Genomic DNA, 12,339 nt, shown 5'->3' with positions numbered 1-12,339 from the left:
GATCACAAGAGTATCAAGTACATCTTCACTCAGCCTAATCTCAACCTCAGGCAAACTCGATGGGTCGAAATGATTCAAGAGTATAATCCAAGTATTGAGTATACTCCAGGCAAGGCCAATGTGATTGCTGACGCATTGAGGAGGAAGGCTTACTGCAATAGCCTGATTCTCAAGCCTTATCAACCCGAGCTTTGTGAAGCTTTCCGCAAACTTAATCTACAAGTTGTTCCTCAAGGTTTCCTCGCCAACCTTCAAGTCTCTCCTACCTTGGAAGACCAGATTCGACAAGCTCAGCTTCTTGATGCTATGGTGAAAAAGGTGAAGATTGGGATTGCCAAGAGTCAACCCAAGTACAAGTGCTACCGCCTTGATGACAAGGATACTCTCTTCTTCGAGGATCGTATTGTTGTACCCAAAGGTGACCACCGTAAAGTGATCATGAACGAGGCTCACAATTCTCTCCTCTCCATCCACCCTGGGAGCACGAAGATGTATCAAGACCTCAAGCAGGCTTATTGGTGGACTCGAATGAAGCGCGAGATTGCTCAATTCGTGAACAAGTGTGATGTCTGCAGAAGAGTGAAGGCAGAACACCAAAGGCCAGCTGGTCTCCTCCAACCGCTTGCCATTCCAGAATGGAAGTTTGACCACATTGAGATGGACTTCGTGACTGGGTTTCCAAAGTCCAAGCGTGGCAATGATGCTATATTCCTTGTCATCGATAAACTCATCAAAGTGGCTCATTTTCTGCCTATCAAAGAGTCAATCACTGCAGCTCAATTGGCGGAACTCTATACCTCTCGAATTGTCTCTCTGCACGGTATTCCTCAAGTGATCTCTTCAGACCATGGCAGCATCTTTACCTCCAAGTTTTGGGATTCTTTTCAGAAGGCCATGGGCACCAACATCCGCTTCAGCACAGCTTTCCATCCTCAAACTAGCGGTCAAGTCGAGCGTGTCAACCAGATTCTTGAAGATATGCTCAGGGCTTGTGTGATCTCCTTCGGCATGAAGTGGGAGGATTGTCTTCCTTATGCTGAATTCTCCTACAACAACAGTTTTCAAGCAAGTTCGGGCAAGGCCCCATTTGAAATTCTGTATGGCAGGAAGTGCCGTACCCCTCTCAACTGGTCCGAAACCGATGAACGTGAGCTTCTCGGAAATGACTTAATCACAGAGGCAGAGGAAATGTGCAAAGTCATTCGAGATAACCTCAAAGTAGCCCATTCCCGCCAGAAGAGCTACTATGATACTAAGCACCGTGATTTGGCTTTTTAGAGATCGGAGATCATGTTTACCTCCGCGTCTCTCCTATGAAAGGTACTCGTCGCTTCGGTATCAAAGGGAAGCTTGCCCCCAGATACGTGGGACCTTTCAAGATTGTCAACAAGAGAGGCGATCTCGCCTATCAACTCGAGCTTCCTTCAAACTTTGCAAATGTTCATGATGTGTTCCATGTCTCTCAGCTTCGAAAGTGCTTCAAGACTCCTGACCGCACCGTCAACTTCGAGGACATTGAGCTCCAAGAAGATCTCTCCTATCGTGAGCACCCAGTTGCTATTCTTGAAGAGATTGAACGCAAGACTCGCAACAAGTCAATCAAATTCCTCAAAGTCAAGTGGTCACACCATTCCGACCGTGAAGCTACCTGGGAACACGAGGATCACCTCTGTTCTAAGTACCCGGCGTTTTTTCAGTCCTAGATCTCGGGACGAGATCCTTTCATAGTGGTGGAGTGTTGTAACACCCCGGATATGACTTTCCCAATATGTATTCCAACTCTTGTCGTTTCCGGCCTTAAGTTATTTTATTTTCTCGGGTTCGGGCTTTTGTCTCCGTGTGTTGTTGTCCTTGTCATGCATCTCTTATCATGTCATCATGTGCATTGCATTTGCATACGTGTTCATCTCATGCATTCGAGCATTTTCCCCGTTGTCCGTTTTGCATTCCGGCGCTTCGTTCTCCTCCGGTGGTCATTTCTACCTTTCTTTCGTGTGTGGGGATTAAACATTTCCGAATTGGACCGAGACTTGCCAAGTGGCCTTGGTTTACTACCGGTAGACCGCCTGTCAAGTTTCGTATCATTTGGACTTCGGTTGATACTCCAACGGTTAACCGAGGGACCGATAAGGCCTCGTGTGTGTTGCAGCCCAACACCCCTCCAATTTGGCCCAAAAACCCACCAAAACCTTCTCCATCATCTAGACCGTTCGATCACGATCGCGTGGCTGAAAACCTCACCTCATTTGGACTCTCCTAGCTCCCTCTATGCCTATATAAAACCCCTCAAAAATCTCCTTCTTCTTCCCCGTCCAAACCCTAGATCCATCTCCACCCGCGTCGCCGGACGAAAACCCGGCAGGACGGACGTGTCCGATCCGCCCCCCCGCCGCCACGTGGCACGCTGCCATTCTCCGCGCCCCGTGACAACTTCGCCGCCCCCCGCGCCGCGGGCCCGCTAGGCCCGTGCGGGGCCCTCCCCCGGCCCGGCAGCGCCGCCCGCCTGCCGCGCCTCGCACCTCAAGCCGCCGCCATCCCCTTCGCATCCGACGCCCGAGGCGACCGGAGCCGCCGTCCGCCATCGACGCCAGCCGGCGCAGCTCGCCCGACCCGGCGCCGCCGCACCCGGGACCGGCCACCGTCCCCGGCCGCGCCTCGTCGCCGCCGCCTCGCCCGGCCGCCGCCTCCGCCCCTCGTCGCCCCGGCCACCGGCGCCCGACGCCGCCGTTCCTCCTCCTCCGGCCGCTGCGTCCATCGTCTCCAGCGAGCTCCTTCCCCAACGAACCTCGGGATCCGCACCGGCTGGATCTGGATCTAAATCTCGGTTGACCTAATCTCGCCCGAAACCCTAACTTTTTACGTTTTTCCTTATGCTATAACTTTGCATCCGTAGCTCCGTTTTTGGCATATAGCATATCAAAATGTTCGTCTCAGAGAGTACATCATTTCATTCCATTGCATCATTTTCATTTGAGTTCATCTTGATGCCCGAAATGCTGTTAGAAGAGGGCTACTTGAGATAATTGGCAAATCTGCTGCTCCATTTAGATATTTGTCATTTTTTCCATGATTAATGTGTGCAAGATATGCCCATGAGCTCTACATATGTTTTGTTAAGGGTTTTTCCATATTTCCAGAGGTGCAACCCATGTATTTTTGTGATGTGTGTGGTGACTAGAACAAGCTTGCAAAGTGAGACACTTGGTAATGCTGATTTCAGGGACTTAGCATTTCCACTAAGTCCTTGACCTGTTTATCTCATGTTGCCATATGTTCATGTTGTTACCTAGTGATCCGTGCCTCTTCTGAGGATTATCAGTAAGGATGTTTTGTTAATCGTGTAGTGCTCTATCCATCCATGTCTTTGTTTGCAATTATGGAGCACCCTAGCTTGAGTCAATCGAGCTCTACTTTTGCTACTTCGTGAATCTGGGCAGATTGTCTACTTGTTAGCAATTTTGCCGAGGATGTTGTAGTTGATCCGTGCATGCTATGCTATTGTTCTTGCCATGTCTAGCTTCAATTTTGTGTATTCTTGACGGATGTATGCTTAGCTTGTCATGACTTGATCCGTAGTGAGTGCATCGAGCTCGTAAACATGCCTACTTGATATCTGTTTCAGCATGTTATAGTTTTCACTAAGTCTGAGAACTGATTATGTTTTTGCCATGTTCACATGCTTGCAATTGTATTTTCTGATCCCTTTTGGCTCAAGGTCACTAAGGGACTTTTGTTAAGCTCTTTGAGTAGCTCCATGCCATGCTTTACTTTTCCATGTTTAGGTCCTGTAGCATACAATTTTGTTGCTCCAAAGTGTGCTACCTGATCTGAAATCCTAGACAAGTGTTAATTTCACTAAGTCTGAAATATGTTTACCATATGCTTTTTTGCCATGCTTGTTTGAACCTGTTAATGGATGAATTGGCCGTAGCTTAGTGCTAGACTTTTGTTAAGCATCATGAATGCATCCCTGCCATGTATTTTGTTGTCATGTTTGAATGCTGTAGCATGTTCATCTCATTGCATTTAGATGACTGCTTGCTGTAAATCGCAGAACGTGGTCATATTTGAATTGCTTGCCATTTCCAAACCATAACTCCGATTCCGGCATTATTTATATCGTTTTCAAGCGATTTCATCTCATCTTTCCAGTGGCACACTTGGATTCCCAAGTTGAGGCCAGGTTCATGCATCCCTTGTCAAATCTTGCATATGCACCCCGCATCGCATCCCGCATAGCATACCATGGTTGCATCATATTGTTTGATCCTTGTACGTGGTTGATTGTGTCCTTGTTGCTTGTTTGTCTTGTTTGGGTAGAGCCGGGAGACGAGTTCGCTAACGAGGAGCCCGTTGAGTTTGCTTTCGAGGACCCAGTCAACTCTGACAACTTTGCAAGCAACATGATCATACCCTCGAAATCACTACTATCTTTGCTTTGCTAGATGCTCGCTCTTTTGCTATGCCAATCTACGATGCCTACCACTTGCTTTCAAGCCTCCCAAATTGCCATGCCAAACCTCTAACCCACCATGTCCTAGCAAACCGTTGTTTGGCTATGTTACCGTTTTGCTCAGCCCCTCTTATAGCGTTGCTAGTTGCAAGGTGAAGATTGGAGGTCGTTCCTTTTTTTGGAACATTATTTACTTGTTGGGGTATCATTATATTATCTTGTTATCTTAATGCATGTATATACTTGGTAAAGGATGGAAGGCTCGGCCTCTCGCCTAGTGTTTTGTTCCACTCTTGCCGCCCTAGTTTCCGTCATATCGGTGTTATGTTCCCGGATTTTGCGTTCCTTACGCGGTTGGGTTATAATGGGAACCCCTTGACAGTCCGCCTTGAATAAAACTCCTCCAGCAATGCCCAACCTTGGTTTTACCATTTGCCACCTAGCCATTTTCCCTTGGGTTTCGCGGACTCAAGGGTCATCTTATTTTAAACCCCCCCGGGCCAGTGCTCCTCTGAGTGTTGGTCCAACCTAGAGCACCGTGCGAGGCCGTCCCTTGGCAACTTGGGTTACGTTGGCTCCCGTACGCTTAGCTTATCCGGTGTGCCCTGAGAACGAGATATGTGCAGCTCCTATCGGGATTTGTCAGCACAGCGGGTGGTGTTGCTGGACTTGTTTTACCATTGTCGGAGTTGTCTTAAAGAACCGGGATACCGAGTCTGATCGGAACGTCTCGGGAGGAGGTCTATTCCTTCGTTGACCGTGAGAGCTTGTCATGGGCTAAGTTGGGACTCCCCTGCAGGGATTTGATCTTTCAAAAGCCGTGCCCGCGGTTATGGGCAGATGAGAATTTGTTAATGTCCGGTTGTAGATAACTTAAACCTTAACTTAATTAAAATGAATCAACCGTGTGAGTTACCGTGATGGCCTCTCCTCGGCAGAGTCCGGGAAGTGGACACAGTGTTGGAGTAATGCATGCGCAGGTTGTCCTCTAGTTTCTCGCTCGCGCTTTGCCTCCTCTTCTCGCTCTCTTTTGTGAACAGGTTAGCCACCATAGATGCTAGTCGCTTGCTGCAACTCCACATATTTATCCTTGCCTTTTCCTATTAAGCTTAAATAGTCTTGATCGCGAGGGTACGAGATTGCTGAGTCCCTGTGGCTCACAGATTACTATTAAACCAGATGCATGGCCTGATGATTCCGCTCCAGGTGACGCGCTCGAGCTCAAGTGGGAGTTCGACGAGGACTCTCAATGATACTTTGTTTCCTTTCCTGATGATCAGTAGGGGTGCCCAATTGGGGGTGATCGGGACCGTGTCGCATGTTGGGTTATCTTTTACTTTGCCGCCGTAGTCGGGCCATGAGTGTTTGGATGATGTAATGTTATTTATGTACCTTGATTGATGTGGCGAGTGTAAGCCAACTATGTTATCTCCCCCTTTTATTATCTATATTACATGGGATGTTGTGAAGATTGCCTAACTTGCGACATATGCCTTCAAAGCGATTATGCCTCTAAGTCGTGCCTCGACACGTGGGAGATATAGTCGCATCGAGGGTGTTACAGTAATGCTCATCACTATAAGCCTTGCAAGCAATGTGACTAATGAGTTAGTTGCGGGATGAAGTATTACGGAACGAGTAAAGAGACTTTCCGGTAATGAGATTGAACTAGGTATGATGATACCGACGATCGAATCTCGGGCAAGTAACATACCAATGACAAAGGGAACAATGTATGTTGTTATGCGGTTTGACCGATAAAGATCTCCGTAGAATATGTAGGAACTAATATGAGCATCCAGGTTCCGCTATTGGTTATTGATCGGAGATGAGTCTCGGTCATGTCTACATAGTTCTCGAACCCGTAGGGTCCGCACACTTAATATTCGATGACGATTGGTATTATGAGTTATGTGATTTGATGTATCGAAGGTTGTTCGGAGTCCCGGATGAGATCACGGACATGACGAGGAGTCTTGAAATGGTCGAGACGTAAAGATCGATATATTGGAAGGCTATATTCAGACATCGGAAAGGTTCCGAGTGATTCAGATATTTTTTGGAGTACCGGGGAGTTACGGGAATTCACCGGGAGAAGTAATGGGCCTTATTGGGCTTTAGTGGAGAGAGGGGAGAAGGGCCAAGAGGTGGCGCGCACCTCCCCCTGCCCAAACCGAATTGGACAAGGGGTGGGGGCACAACCCCCCTTTCCTTCTCCCTCTCCCTCTCTTTCCTTCTCTCCTACTCCGAATAGGAAAGAGGAGGGGAATCTGATGTCTACTACACAACCTTCTTCTTGTAGACGTTGTTGGGCCTCCAAGTGCAGAGGTTTTTAGGACAGTAGCAAATTTCCCTCAAGTGGATGACCTAAGGTTTATCAATCCGTAGGAGGCGTAGGATGAAGATGGTCTCTCTCAAGCAACCCTGCAACCAAATAACTGTAACATCCCAAATTTTCAATTTGGAATGTTATACATTAGGTCATCACTGCATATCATATTTTATTTGCTTTTGGCATGATCCAGAAATTCTACGCAACTCAAGGACCCACGGAGAGAGTTGGGGATTTCGTTATTTTCATATTTGAGTTTTTCTCAAATTTTGAAAATAGGATCATTAATTTTATTTATTTTATCTTCAATTATTTCTATAATAAAATATGAGAGAGGGAATAAAATGACTTTCCCAAAATAAAGAAATATTGAAGGTTTAATAAAAAAATCAAGTAAGATTTTATTTCGGATTTTGTCGCTATTTTATTTGAATTTAGGAAAAATTGCACGTTTTTAAAACTGCATTTTAGGGCCAAGAAAATGTTCATCCTGTTCTAAATATTTTATTTAGACAGTGAAAATTTGTTTTGGCATTTTTAGATTTTTTATTTATTTTTCTAGAATTTATTTTATGTTCGGCGGAATTATTTAAAAAAACGCGCGAGAGCCCGACTGGGCCAAGGCCCAGCCGAGTCGGGCCGGCCTCGCCAGCGCCACCGCCAGCCTCGCCGTGTCGCCGCCGGACTCGGGGAGTCTGACCCCGAGCCGCCTCCGTCGTCGCCCCTTCCCCAAGCCAGCCGAGCCCCCCCCCTCCTACAAATACGCCGCCACCCCGCCGCCCTCACCCCGTCCTAGCCCCGCTGAGCCGCCGCCGCCTCGCACCGCCGCCAGGAGCCGCCCCCCCCTCCCCCCGCCGCCGCAGCCCCGTCACCCCGCACCGTCCCGTCGCCCCGCCGGAGGTATAGCCGCCGCCGCCGCCGTGGTCCGGTTTAAAAAAAAATGATCCGGTTTTTTAGAAACCCAAGTTTCGTTTTTTTATAAATCGGTTTTTCCGGTTTATTTGTTTAGCGAGCGTTCGCTCGTTCGTTCGTTTTAACGAACGTGTTCACCGTTTAGTTTCAAATAACGAACGTTCGTTCGTTAATATGTTCGTCAGTTTTTCTTTTTCTCAGATTTTCTGCGGTTATTTCTGATCGCGATTTCCGATCCGATTTTTGTTTTAGTTTATCTTTTCGCTCGTTTGCCGGAATCAGGCGATTCAAGCGCCTGGAGTTTCGTCTCAAAACCCTCTTTCCGTTTAACCAACTCAAACAAGTTTTTGCATCTGTAAATTTGACTTAGATCCGGATTAGTAAACGAAGTTTGTTTCTTTTGCTGTTTGACTTTCGTTGTTTCGTTCGAGTTGATTCTTTTTGCAAACCGGAGTTCTTAATTTGAACTTTCTGGTTAGTTTTCTTATTTGAGTTTTACCCGTGCATTAGATGAGTACTTATTGTATGCTTGTTTGTTTGTGATAGAGTACCCGGAGTGCGCCGCTTGCTACTTTGAATCTCTAGGTTTCGCGGATTATCAGCCAGGCAAGTAACACTTTGATCATACCTCTTTAATACCCAGTTTTATTGCATTAGATCAATCCTCAAACAATTGCATGATTAGGATCTAATTAAATTGTGGGTTTTGGAAAGTAGATGAGGTAGTACCTATTACCTGTTTTATTATCAAACCCTTGGGAGTTACTTCTACGTTTGCTTATTATGCCATGTTATGCTAGTAGACGTGGATTGGGTGAGTGTATCCATGACAGATGTGAGATTGATAAATTAATGGTTTATTTAAGGTGGCAACTTAAACACACATTTGGGTGGATTGAGGCACCTGGGTATTCCAGCGATTGCCTGTTTTTCTTTATGGACCGCCACCCAGGCTCAAAGGGATCATGAGATTATTCATACTAGAAACTTCCGTGTGCAGCCACAAGCTACTATGGGCTCTAGCATAGTTGACTAAGTCGTGTGAACTCTTACAGTGGTAGACTAGCAGATGTAGGGGATGTAGGTTCATACTGTCTACCCGATCGTAAGGTGCTAGCACTTCTGAAAGACTATGTCTCGGTCATCCGTTTCTCAAACATCATGCAGTGCGAGAATCCCAACGGAGGAGATCGAGTCTTGTGGGGAAAAGTGCGCAAACCTCTGCAGAGTGTATAAACTAATCATGGTTAGCCATGTCCCTGGTTATGGACGTCTTGAGTATATAGTACTTGGATTATCATGTGAATCTCATCATGTTACTTTAAATTAATATTGTTGGGTTTTAATGATGATACTTAATTGGGATTGAGAGGATGTCTATCTTCTCAATGTTTAACAACCACCATGATAGTTAAATAAAATTTATTCCTTTGCAGTAGGGAAAAATTGGCTTTATGCAAAAACTGTAAGCATAGAGCTTTCCACCAGCCATATATGCATGTAGTATAGCTTTATTCTTTCATTACTCTCTATGTGTTACATTGCCAGCATATTCCATGTGTTGACCCGTTTTCGGGCTGCAACGTTCATGCTGCAGACTTTTCAGACGACGAGTAAGGTGCCTTTAGGTCGTGGTTCTATACTCAGTGATGCCGTTGGAGTTGATGGACTCACTTATCTTCCAAGCCTTCCGCTGTTATCGTTATTAGATGGCCTTAAGCCATATTTATTATAACAAGTTCTCTTTTGAGACATTCGATGTAATAAGTGTGTGATTTCTACTCTGTTATAAATCCTTAAAGTACTGTGAGTGTCAGCATTACTGATCCAGGGATGACACTAAAGCACAGAGATCAGACTATTTGAGGTCTGGTCGCTACAAGATGGTATCAGAGCACATGCTGAATGTAGGACACGACCACTAAGCTAAAAGCCCTAGATCACTACTCACTCTTCTCATTTCTGACTCCTCATCTTTTCTACTCTTTTAGGATGGCGGATGCAAGGAACAAGTTCACGCAACCAGATGAAGATACACCCTTTGGACGTCACTTGAAGGAAGTCACTAGATACCTGAACATCGGAGTACCAAGCTTCACCGGGACCTGCAACGCCACTTTACCTGAAGAGGAACGCTGAATGATTCAAGTTCAAGTTCCAGGAAGGACGTTCATGCCCGTCACTGAGCCCATAGAGTTTTCCTTTGATGCACCAACCTGGAGTCTAGGAAAGAGCATCGCAGCCCACATCACTATGGGGCGCATTGGAGAAGTTTACCACAAGGATCTCAAGGATACTATCTACCAGATTTGTGGGCGCCGAGATGAGAAATGGGAGATGATCAGCACCAGGAAGGATAGATCAATTGCATCTTTCATCCAGGAGATAAACCAGCAATGTGTTGAAACAAGGCCTAGGGTTCATACTTTCACTAGTGCAAGTTCCCTCAACAATAATAACATAATTGGATCACATAACTATCCCTCAAGATGCAACAAAGAGTCACTCCAAAGTCACTAATAGCGGAAAACAAACGAAGAGATTATGGTAGGGTACGAAACCACCTCAAAGTTATTCTTTCCAATCAATCCGTTGGGCTATTCCTATAAGTGTCACAAACAGCCCTAGAGTTCGTACTAGAATAACACCTTAAGACACAAATCAACCAAAACCCTAATGTCACCTAGATACTCCAATGTCACCTCAAGTATCCGTGGGTATGATTATACGATATGAATCACACAATCTCAGATTCATCTATTCAACCAACACATAGAACCTCAAAGAGTGCCCCAAAGTTTCTACCGGAGAGTCAAGACGAAAACGTGTGCCAACCCCTATGCATAGATTCCCAAGGCCACGGAACCCGCAAGTTGATCACCAAAACATACATCAAGTGGATCATAGAATACCCCATTGTCACCACAGGTATCCCACGCAAGACATACATCAAGTGTTCTCAAATCCTTAAAGACTCAATCCGATAAGATAACTTCAAAGGGAAAACTCAATCCATTACAAGAGAGTAGAGGGGGAGAAACATCATAAGATCCAACTATAATAGCAAAGCTCGCGATACATCAAGATCGTATCACCTCAAGAACACAAGAGAGAGAGAGAGATCAAACACATAGCTACTGGTACATACCCTCAGCCCTGAGGGAGAACTACTCCCTCCTCATCATGGAGAGCACCGGGATGATGAAGATGGCCACCGGAGAAGGATTGCCCCGTCCGGCAGGGTGCCGGAACGGGTCTAAATTGGTTTTCGGTGGCTACGGAGGCTTCTGGCGGCGGAACTCCCGATCTATTGTCGTCCTCGATAGTTTTAGGGTATATGGATATATATATATAGGCGGAAGAAATACATCAGGGGAGCCACAAGGGGCCCACGAGGGTGGAGGGCGCGCCCAGGGGTGGGCGCGCTGTTGGGGAACGTAGTAATTTCAAAAAAAATTCCTACGCACACGCAAGATCATGTGACGCATAGCAACGAGAGGGGGGAGTGTGATCTACATACCTAGTAGATCGACAACGGAAGCGTTTGGTTGATGTAGTCGTACGTATCCACGGTCCGACCGATCAAGCACCGAAACTACGGCACCTCCGAGTTCTAGCACACGTTCAGCTCGATGACGATCCCCGGACTCCGATCCAGCAAAGTGTCGGGGAAGAGTTCCGTCAGCACGACGGCATGGTGACGATCTTGATGTACTACTGCAGCAGGGCTTCGCCTAAACTCCGCTACAATATTATCGAGGACTATGGTGGAAGGGGGCACCGCACACGGCTAAGAATATGATCACGTGGATCAACTTGTGTCTCTGGGGTGCCCCTGCCTCCGTATATAAAGGACTAAAGGGGGGAGGCTGGCCGCCCAAGGAGGGCGCGCCAGGAGAGTCCTACTCCCTCTAGGAGTAGGATCCCCCCCAATCCTAGTTGGAATAGGATTCGCGGAGGGGGGAAAAGAGAGAGAGGGGCCGGCCCCCTCTCCTTGTCCTATTCATACCAAGGGAGGGGAGGGGCGCGCGGCCCATGAGGGGCTGCCTCTTCTCTTTTCCACTAAGGCCCATCATGGCCCATATAGCTCCCGGGGGGTTCCGGTAACCTCCCGGTACTCCGGTAAAATCCCGATTTCACCCGGAACACTTCCGATATCCAAACATAGGCTTCCAATATATCAATCTTTATGTCTCGATCATTTCGAGACTCCTCGTCATGTCCGTGATCACATCCGGGACTCCGAACAACCTTCGGTACATCAAAATGCATAAACTCATAATATAACTGTCATCGTAACCTTAAGCGTGCGGACCCTACGGGTTCGAGAACAATGTAGACATGACCGAGACACGTCTCCGGTCAATAACCAATAGCGGGACCTAGATGCCCATATTGGCTCCTACATATTCTACGAAGATCTTTATCGGTCAGACCGCATAACAACATACGTCGTTCCCTTTGTCATCGGTATGTTACTTGCCCGAGATTAGATCGTCGGTATCTTAATACCTAGTTCAATCTCGTTACCGGCAAGTCTCTTTACTCGTTCCGTAATACATCATCTCACAAGTAACTCATTATTTGCAATGCTTGCAAGGCTTATGTGATGTGCATTACCGAGAGGGCCCAGAGATACCTC

Source organism: Triticum urartu, chromosome 3A (assembly GCF_056163025.1).
Source record: "Triticum urartu cultivar PI428250 chromosome 3A, HENAU_Tu73, whole genome shotgun sequence".
NCBI classification, from domain to species: Eukaryota; Viridiplantae; Streptophyta; class Magnoliopsida; order Poales; family Poaceae; genus Triticum; species Triticum urartu.
Note: the sequence above shows the minus strand (reverse complement) of the source record.